Source organism: Archocentrus centrarchus, chromosome 13 (genome assembly GCF_007364275.1).
Source record: "Archocentrus centrarchus isolate MPI-CPG fArcCen1 chromosome 13, fArcCen1, whole genome shotgun sequence".
In the NCBI taxonomy this organism is placed as follows: Eukaryota; Metazoa; Chordata; class Actinopteri; order Cichliformes; family Cichlidae; genus Archocentrus; species Archocentrus centrarchus.
In genome coordinates, this window is record NC_044358.1 from 41,827,432 (window position 1) to 41,838,489 (window position 11,058).

An 11,058-nucleotide genomic window follows, 5' to 3' on the forward strand; every position below is an offset into this window, starting at 1 on the left:
CCTTTTTCAAGCTCCAGAGACCACAGTTCAGTCTTTCTAATCCTATTTGGACTTCTGTGGAAAACACACCTGACATCCTCCAGCAGGTCTCTGCCTGCTCTCCAGTAGTCCACAACAGCCTGCTGTTATACTGCAAATGTAGTTTTCTGGTACCCATGTCTCCATTCAGCTTTATACCCTCTACTCCACTACTTCTGAATTTTATTTTACAGCTAGTTTGTTGAGCTTTTTCAGATGAACCTTTAAAAGACCCAACCAGAACACTCCATTTTAATTTATCATTATTATGTAACGCTTTCTTTTAAGGCCCGCCCTTAGGCCGTAACTATCCTGTAAGTAAATTTTAGTTATGTTACAGTGGAATTAAAAATAATTACGGCGGAATTAAAAATAATTACAGCGGAATTAAAAATAATTCAGCCGTAGTAAAAATAATTATGGCAGAATTAAAAAGAATTACGGCAGAATTAAAAATAATTACGGTGGAATTAAAAATAATTACGGCAGAATTAAAAATAATTACAGCGGAATTAAAAATAATTCAGCCGTAGTAAAAATAATTACGGCAGAATTAAAAATAATTATGGCGGAATTAAAAATAATTCAGCTGTAGTTAAAAATAATTACGGTGGAATTAAAAAATAATTACAGCGGAATTAAAAATAATTATGGCGGAATTCCACATAACTAAAATTTACTTACAGGATAGTTACAGCCTTAAAAGAAAGCATTACCCATTATTAATTAATTAGCATTTTCATTATTCTGAAAAAATAAATAAATCAAACACTTGTGAAGTCCACTTCAAAGAGTCTACAGTCTTTGTCTTTGGACAAGAAAAACTAAAAAGAAAATTGGGAAGAAAATCAAATGAATTTTAGTGTATTTTAGTCAGCATGAAGGTGGTTGGGGTGGATTATGGGTGTACAAAGGGCTCCAGTCCCACTTACAACAATGACTCCAATTCCACCAGGTGCACCGCAGCATCCGAGATGCAGCTAAACACTCAGATTCTGGAACACTCCTGCTGGCTTCTGTTCACAGGAATTAGTGCACAAAAATTTAGGATGCAAATTTGGTGTTAAATTTGGCAAACACATAGATGTATTCATTCTAAAAGCCTTCTGTCATATCATATCAATGCTCAGACTTCTAGTCTCAGCTTACTATCATAACATCACAAATATACCAATCAAGTACTCTATTTCTTTTTTAAAACAAGCCAGCTGGAAACATCAAAATTTGTCTCTTACATTATCTCAAGAAGTTTGCAAAGAGCTCAGATATACCATATTTTCTTTGCAGTACTGCAGAAGTGTTGCGGTGGTTAGCACCTGGTTTTGAATCCACCAGCTCACTGGGGTCCTCTGTGTGTGGAACATAGACAGGATGCAAGGATCTAACTTCCAGGTTAGAAAAATGAAGCAAATATGGAAGTTCCTAAAATCCTGCATTCTATCTGAATGGCTTTCTGACATGACCTCTGAGATCATGGACTCATCAGAAAAGTGTTTGCAGTCACCCTCAGGTCATAGTGACTATAATATTTAATCTGTTTTGTAAATGTTGGTCATACCATGTTTCAAAATGGAGGATTATTTGTGGCATGAAACTGATAAAAAAAAGTGGGCTTTTTTCTAATTTAAAGCAGTTCTGAACTCTTTTCAGCAGTAAGTTGCTATAGCTATTCATTTAAATGCATTTTATATGAAAAATCTTCCTAAACTACCTCTGTTTTAACCTGCTGTGTAACTTTAGTAACCTCTAAAGAGGTCACCACTTTTCTGAGTATTATTATTCTTTAAGCTTTGTTCCTGTCTCAGCCATGAGGGCCGGGTGTGTGGTAAACCAATCAGTTTTTCTCAATCGCTTTGGCACAATTCTCCGCAGGAATGTCATTCTCACCACTCTGAATGTTACGGCTGCAGTCAGGCAGAGCAGAGGATTCAAATGCAGACCAGGTTCAGACAGTGGAGGCAGTTTTAAGCATTTATTGAAAACAGCAGAGCATAACTTATTGAGTTCATAGGAGTGGAGATCGAATGAGTCATGGGCAGGAGGGGAAGTCACTAAAAGAGAGGAAAAGGAGGTCAGTGCATTTACACGGCCGGCAGTGTATGGCAGGGAGGAGGTGGGAGAGAATGTTTCCAGCTTTACCTGAATGAGTGATGAGTCAGACACAGGGGAAAGTGTGCTGGTTTGTGGGTACAGTGAAAGGTATCCAGGAGGGCAGGCAGGTGAGATCTAGTGAATAGAGGTACCGAGGGCTCATGAGCCTATTTACCACACAAAGTGATCTGACTATCTGGCAGAGAATGAGTACCCAAACTCAGTACAGATGGTCATGAGCTGATGGAAAACAGGTGGGACAGCTTTAGGGCGGAGACCCAGACTCCGCCTTGGCAGGTGAAAATTCCCAGTGCCGCTCAACCTACTTAAGCAGAGGAAAACAAGAAACAGCAAACTAGCATGATTCTAAAAATGTCATGCAAAGCTACTCTCTGCTACAGCATGTGAGGTTGTTTGTCGCAGTCTTGATGCAGTTTTTTTTTTTTTTGTCTCTGTGTGTCAGTAAGTAGTAAAATCAAGCATGTAGTCTTTGAGGCTTTGAGGACCTCCTCCTCCTCGCAGCATGTGGAGAACTCTCAAATATCCTGCAGCCAAATGTGATTTTTCTTGGTGTATCTAAAATGCTGCTCAATGAACTGTCAGATAATATTGTAAATAAATAATAAAAATTGCAACAGTGGAGTGTGATGAAGGGATTTGATGTGGTTGTAACACACTGTGACCCCTTTTGTTAGCTGTACAGCAGACAGATATACTGTTTATTCTGCGTGTCTGATGAACCTCTGACTCAGGTTAGATCATTCCACGTTATGGTCAACCTGTCCACTGAGAAAATCTTCACAAAATATGAGAGAAAGGTGCTTGTACTACATCTCTCCAATCTTAAAATTGCATTGCTTGATTTGTTGTGGAATATCAACCTGTGTGATTAAGGTTACCATCATTTCATAAAAATTAAAACCCAATATTCAGTCTATAGATTGGCTAGTTAAAAGGCATTTTAGTCACTGTGGGGAGAGCTGTTGCTCACATGTGGCTGTGGCTCAGGAGGTAGAGTGGGCTGTCTACCAATCAGAACGTCAGTGGTTTGAACCCCAGCTGCTCCTGTCTGCAGTCAGAGCCTTTATAAAGCCAAAACAGAACTGCAAATGGTGTTTCAATGTAACAGATTTTATGTGGCATGAGAGTCACAGAACTCCAGCTATAGTGGAGAAATGAATAATTGAGAGCATGTTCAGGCAGCAGCAGACCCACCATCTGGAAGTTCTAGAGAACAGCTAGCACCAGGAGGTCTGCTAAGGCCATTCAGCACTACATGTGGCCAGAACCAAACTGCATTTGGTGTTACTTATAATTTATAACATTTATAGCATCATTATTTTCTCTAACATAGGAAAAGTAAAGAATGAATGATGTTTGAGTCAGTTTTAAAAGCCTACTGACTGCTGGAAACATTTCCAGCTTTTATTAATTCTACACCGCTTATAGCAATTAAGCGTATGTGAGGTTTAGCACCTTGCAGAAACATTTTAAAGCTGTGTAGAATGGGTGTAGTAGTGTTTTCAGGTACACCTGCTTTGTGTGTATAGCATCTGTATTGTGTGGACGTCTACCTGCAAGTGTTGCTTTCAAGCTTTATTTCTCAGCAACACATTCATGAATATTTTTTTATTTTTTTTAAAGGCGATTTATATACTGGGAGGTGGGTTCTTTGTTTTATCCATAAATTCTTTCACTTCCCTCAAAACTGAACTCCCTAACTTACTTGCAGTCGCTGGATTGATGGAATACGTGTGAATATATACAGGAACATCTGTGCCCAGCATGGCCTGGAAGTCCTGAGGTCAAAATGGGATACACCCCCGAGGGTGGTTGAGAATGACTGAGCTAAGACCCTGTGGAATTTCCAGATACAGACGGACAAACTGGTGATGGCTAACCAAGCGGACATAGTAATGGTGGACAAGCAGCAGAAGAAAGCAATAGATATTTCTATAGATTTAGAAATACCAAGTGACAGTAACATCAATAAAGAACACAAGAAGCTCAAGAGGAAAGTATATATATATATATATATATATATATATATATATATATATATATTCCTTCAGGATACAGCTGGACTTGCTTGTGTGTGCAGAGGGAGCCCAGGGGTTAGAACTCAGACATAGAAAGTTTTTTCTCCACTTTTTTCTACAGTAACTGGAGCAGGTAAACTGTGTTTTTTGAATAGCTTAAAAGCAGCAGGACTGCTCTCAAAAGGATCTTTATAGTGTGAAATGTTGCTGCTGTTGCAGGAACCATTTTATGGGGCTATATAAGGCTCGTGTGTATATACAGCCGATTAAACACTGTAAATCCACATTTTATTACTGTGATTTAAAATGTCTGTTCAGCTGTTCACAGCAGAGGGCAGCAGTGGTAAAATATTGACAAGCCTAGCTCACACTATCAAGAGTCATTTCAGTGACCTGACTCAGACTGTAGTGAATCCATTTCTAACAAACCTTTCAAAGTACTGTACATATTTTATCTTTCTAATAAAAAAGTCCAAATACAACTTCTCCTGTCCAACTTGGGTACCTGGGTGTTCACCTAAACAATAAACTGGACTGGACTCATAACACTGATGCGCTCTACAGGAAGGGTCAGAGCAGACTCTACCTGCTGAGAAGGCTGAGGTCTTTTGGAGTGCAGGGGACACTCCTGAAGACCTTCTATGACTCTGTGGTGGCATCAGCCATCTTCTATGCAGCAGTATGTTGGAGCAGCAGCTTGTCTACAGCTGAGAGGAAGAGGATAGACAAGCTCATCAGGAAAGCCAGCTCTGTCCTAGGATGTCCTCTCGACTCAGTGCAGGTGGTGGGAGACAGAAGGACTCTGACCAAAATAACATCACTGATGGACAAAGTCTCCCACCCCATGCATGAAACTGTTGCTGAGCTGGAGAGCTCCTTCAGTGACAGACTGCTGCATCCTAAATGCACAAAGGAGCGTTACCGCAGATCCTTCCTCCCAGCAGCTGTAAGACTTTATAACCATCACTGCTCCCAACAAAAACCACAATAACCTACACAATGTAGGATAATATATAATATACTGTAAATAGTCCGGCCTGTTAAGGTTCAACACACAGGCACATCATGTACATTGTATATAGTGTTATTATTAGTAGTATTAAGGTTAATATTGTTTGTTGATTTTATATATATTCTTTTCTTAATAGTGTGAATTATTATATCTTTATTTATATTTATAATAACTGCGGCTGCTGTTACACCCAAATTTCCCCTCTGTGGGACAATAAAGGCTGTTTCTTCTTCTTCTTCTTCTTCTTCTTCTTCTTCTTGTGCCACCTGTACAGGCATCAGATCATCAGTACAGTGGATATTTTTACATTTAAAAAAATACTAGAACTGATCATCTGAATTTACATTTGACTCCATGAATTATGGAGTCAAATGTGTGTAATTATTATTGTGTGAATACATATAAGTCCAAAAGTAATTGTATTGTAACGAAGCAATAAAAATCTGTCAGAATCATAACCTTCATATCTACCTTCAAGTCTTTGTGCAGATTCCTGGTTTCTGTTTTAAACCTTAGTTTTTACTTTGCTCTTATGATTGTTTCCTGATGCTTTTTTTTTGTGTTCCCACATTTTTCTCTTCCAGTTATGTTTCATGTTGCAGTCACAATAGGGAAAACAGTAACTGGAGATCATGGTACAAATAATAGTAATGTGACTGGGTGCTATAAACTTGTGATCTTGTTCAGTTTGAAATGGTTGCTTCAAAGAACCAGATCTGCAGTCACTTGCAGTCAGGTCCCATCTTCAAGGCAACTTTGAGATAAAACAGCAATAACACACTCAGTCTGCTATCAGTCTGCCATTGAATGGGGTCAAATTGACAATTACATGCAATCTGTTTGTGATAATGCTGTGATTAACTGTGATAAATCAGCAAAATCTCAAATCTGTTGTTGTCTACATACACAGAAATTTACTCAGTAACTATTTACATTCAGTCCAACCAGAACCGCATAGACCTGAAACAGATATTGTCATCGTCCTGCGTCTTTTACCCAGCATTTATGTTTTGAACTTATATTGTTGAATGTTTTGGCATCTGATTTATAATTCTAGGTTTTGGTCATAGTTGGTTTTCTGTTTGTGTTTCCTATTTATGTTCTCAGGCTTGCTTAGTTTTAGTTATCCAGGTTCTGCTCTTGGTTTATATTCTATTCCTTGTTGGTTATCCTGCCTCCACTGTGTCTTGTCATGTCACCATTCCTGTCTGGTGTTTAGGTACTTCCTGTTTTATTTTTCTAGACTTTTGTCTTCTGTGCATTGTGTTTAGTTTTGCTTACCCTCTTGTCTCATCTGTGTGTGTGTGTGTGTGTGTGTGTGTGTGTGTGTGTGTGTGTGTGTGTGTGTGTGTGTGTGTGTGTGTGTGTGTGTGTGTGTGTGTGTGTGTGTTTATGTATGTGCGTGTGACAAATGAGACCATCGGGTGGCCACAACACCTGTTTTCACAGTATAGCTCTGCTGTTAGTACATACCAAATGTGGCCACATCTGTGCCTCTCTGATCTATCTCTAGTGATCTCTCTCTATTGCTGTGATGTCCCCTGTATTTTTCTAAACCTGCTGATGTGTTATGGTAGGTATATAAAAAAATGAAAAACTGCGACCAAGACTTGCAGATGCTAAAATGTATTTGTCTCTCCCTCTTCCTCTCACACGCTCATGTTTACTCTCGTTTCTTTCTGCAGTGTGAAAGATAAATAAAGATAAATAACCTGGGTCACACCAACACAACACTCCCGCCTCCTCTTTAGCTTGTTTCAGTCCTCTTTTCTTCTTTAAATTAGCTTCTTGCACCATCCTCCTCACACTTCCTTAAGGACTGCACTCATGACACGATCACCATTATTCATACTTTGTCTTTATTTGTTGTATTCAATTACACCAGTTTTTCCTCTAATGAGATGTAGAGCCATTAATCCAATAAACCAGAGGACTAGAGAAATGTAGTTGGTTTGGTAACAAGGAGAGGGAAGGTCAGACCTGAAAAGACTGTACTACTAGAAGGCAACATGGCAGACACTGAGGACAGCTACAAGTACCTTGGAATCCCACAGGCAAATGGGAACCATGAAGAGGCTGCAACCACCAAGTTTCCTGCAGAGAGTAAGGCAAGTCCTGAGGAGTTAGCTAAATTGGAAGAATCAGATCTGGGCAATCAACACCTACACTCTGCCAGTTGTCAGTTACCCTGCTGGGATAATAAGCTGACCAAAAGAGGAAATAGAAGCCACTGATGTCAATACAAGAAAGCTCCTTCCCGTGCACAGAGGGTTTCACCCCCAAATTCAGCATCCAGCAGAACAAGATCCGTCATCAGATACCCTGCTGGGATAATACCACTATCCTGGATGAAACAACAAAGATCAGTGAGTACATCTGAAAGATGGCCACAACTGATTGTGTGCTTAGTGAGTACCTCAGACAGCAGAAACCCAATAAATAAGAGGAGCAAGAACAGGAACCATCATTGGAAGGAAAGGCTCCTGCATGGCATGTACAACCAGCAGACAGAAGAAATGGCTGATATCGAATATCCTACCAATGGCTGGAGAGAAAGACAGCACTGAGGCACTAATCATGGCAGCACAGGAACAAGCTCTATTAGAGCCTAGTGTCTACCACACTAAGCAAGAAACCTAGGTGCAGGCTGTGCAGAGATGCCCCTGAGATAATCCAGCACATAACAGCAAGGTGTAAGCTGCTAGCAGATAGGTCATACGTGGAACACCGTAACCAAATGGCTGGCGCTTGGTTGGGGTGTCTTTGAATTCAGCCAGGTTTTCATTTCCATTAAACGATGTGGCATCCTTTCCTTCCTAGCACATTACCCAGTCCATATAGATATCCAGTATGATTCTTTCCCCCATTGAGTTCTGATGTGTTTCCAAAGTGTTCTTTTATAATAACATTGTAATACAGGGATGCATTTAATTGCCTCTTTAAGACATTGTTGCCATCAAACAATGTAGCATCCTTTCTCCTGAGGTCTAAAACAATTAACTGTTAAAAACAAGTATCCTTTGCCACTTTTGTCTTCTGCCTTTAAGCTTTTGCAGGGAGCCACACTTTTCTCTAAACTGGACTTACGGAATGCTTGCCATCTCATCCAAATCAGGGAGGGGGTGAATGGAAGACCACCTTCAGTACACATCTGGACCACTTTGAGTACTTAGCAATGACCTTTGACCCCAACAGTCTTCCAAGCGCTTGTCAATGATGTCCTCCAAGATGTTTTCACTTCCTTTGTTTTTGTACACTTAGCCAACATCCAACATCCTTAACAAAGAGCCTAATGGAACACCAAGGCCACATCTGTCAGATACTTCAAAGACTGTTGGAGAATCATTTGTTTGTCAAAGGAGAGAAATGTGAGGTCTGTGTTCAGTTGATTTCATTCTTGGAGTTTGTTACTGAAAGGGACAGCATCGGGGCAGATCCAGACAAAGTGGAGTGGAGTAGTCAACTGGCCAGTTCCCTCCACCTGAAAACAGTTGCAAAGTTTCTTGGGGTTTGCTAACTTTTACTGCTGGTTTAATAGAGACTATAGCAGGGTTGTTTCTCCCTTAACATTTTTAACCTCCCCTAAGAAGCCCTTTCTGCGAACACCATGGCCCAGGAAACATTCAATCACCTCAACAAACTGGTTGCCACTGCACCCATCCTGGCTCAACCAGATACCTTGTTCCAATTCATTGTTGTTGCCTCAGACTCAGGAGCAGGTGCAATTCTGTCCCAGAGGTCCAATGATAAGATGCATCTTTGTGCTTTTTTGTCTCATTGTTTGTTCCCTGCAGAACGCAACTACAACATCAGAGACCAGGAACTGCTAGCAGCGAAACTGGCTTTGGAAGAATGGAGGCATTGACTGAGCAGCCATTCATCCTTTGGATCACAAGAAAATATCCTACATTCAAACAGCTAAACAACTTAATGCGTGCCACTGTTTTCTGCCAGATTTAAATTTACTATCTCTTACCATCCAGATTCTAGGAAAACCAAGCCAGATGCTGTCTGTGGCCAGTTTGCTGAGTCAGACCTTCCTACAAAAGAAGAAACCATTCTTCCTGCTTCCTGCTTTCTGTGTGGTTCGTTCCCTCACCTGGGAAAACAAATCAATTTACATCTCTAGTCTGGAAGGAATTCCCCTCCTCAATTGGTGCCCAGGTTAGTTTATCCTTTAGTTTTCACCCTCAGACAAATGGGCAAACTGAGCAGATCAACCAGGAGCTGGAGGCCTTGCTGGCTTCACTGTGTGACGTCCTCCAACCAGACCACCTGGAGTTCCCACCTAGCTTGGGTAGAATACGCCCACAACACCCTCACATCCTCAGCTATTGGTCTGTCCCCTTCTTGGTTAGTTTGGGGTATCAGCCTCCCCTGTTTCCGTCCCATGAGGCTGAGCTGAGTGTTCCCTCAGTCCAACATCATGCTCGCTGCTGCAGGCACCTTTGGATCGGCTTGGGCATCCTTTGGAGAGCAACTCAGGCAGTCCTGCTCAAAACAGCAACTCAAAACAAGCAGTGAGTGGACTGCCATCATTCCTCAGCACCCAAGGAAGCTCCAGGTCAAACCGTTTGGCCACAAATATTCACTTATACACAGAATCCCAGAAACCATCTCAGAGCATCATTGGTCATTTTGAAAGCCTGTCAATCATTAACTCAGTTACTGTCTGTCTGCGATTGCCTCAACATATGCAAATTCACAACTCTTTCTATGTCTTTCAGGTCAAGCTCATTAGATCCAGCTGCCTGTGACTGAACATGCAGTGGTTGCCAAACGAGCTGGTCCGAGTATTACAAAAAACTGCTGATCTACTGGAATATTAAGAAGAAGAAGAAGAAGAAGAAGAAACAGCCTTTATTGTATTATTCACTAGGGATTAGAGAATGGCCTTTTCTAGAAGAAAAATGCTTTTATTTTCCTTTTATTTTATCATCATTATTATTATTATTATTTCAAGCACTGTAACAAAATAATTTTCCCGGATATGGGATAAATAAAGTATTTCTTAACTTTATACTGGAATGTAATCCAGTGAGCCTCTCAGACATTACAAAACAATTACTCTCAACATTTTTCTTTCTTACCCCTGCTGAGTCAGCACACATAAAGGGAAGGTTTACTCTTTAATCCTCTTTTGTGTTTGCCTGGGTCAAGATGTTACAAATGGGAAATAAACAAAGGTAAAATGAACTGAAATTTCCTTTAAATGGACATCCCCAACTGAAGCTAACTGAAACATCCCAGCTGAGTGGTTTGTAACTTAAAGCTATAAAGTTTTGATTACTTCTGAGCTGTGGCAATTAAAGCACTACTCGTGAGTGAATGAGAGGGTGGGTAAATGTTTTTTATTATGTATCTTTATCTATTTGGTGCTCTGGATCCAAAAGACATCTGTAAAATCAGATTTTCTTTTGAGAATGAAGGAAATGTAAAGCAGCAGGTCATTCATATTCCCTCCAACCACAGAGAAGAATAAAGGACCAGAGTCCAGGTCATCACACGTGGCTTGGAATTTCTGAGTTTACAGTAATAAAAAGAATGATAACTCATTGCAGAAACAGACAAATGTTTCCTATCTGGACAGACTGCTGCTACGAGTAAGACTTAAAAAAAGGATCTGGGAAAATGTGTAATTTCTGGCATGTTAAAGATAATATTACAATTTAGTATGCATGTTCAAAATTAAAGCAACCCATAAAAAAAGCATATTCATGCACAGCCTTACTATGTGTGCAGGTGCAGAAATTAGGCTCCTGTCATACTTGTCAAAGGCTGCCACAGGGTACTTAACCCTTGACCTCCACTATCCAACTCCTACACTTCTTCCTGCTGGCCTGATGATTACTTTCCAATATGCCTTTATTATTCACACACACACACACACACATAGAC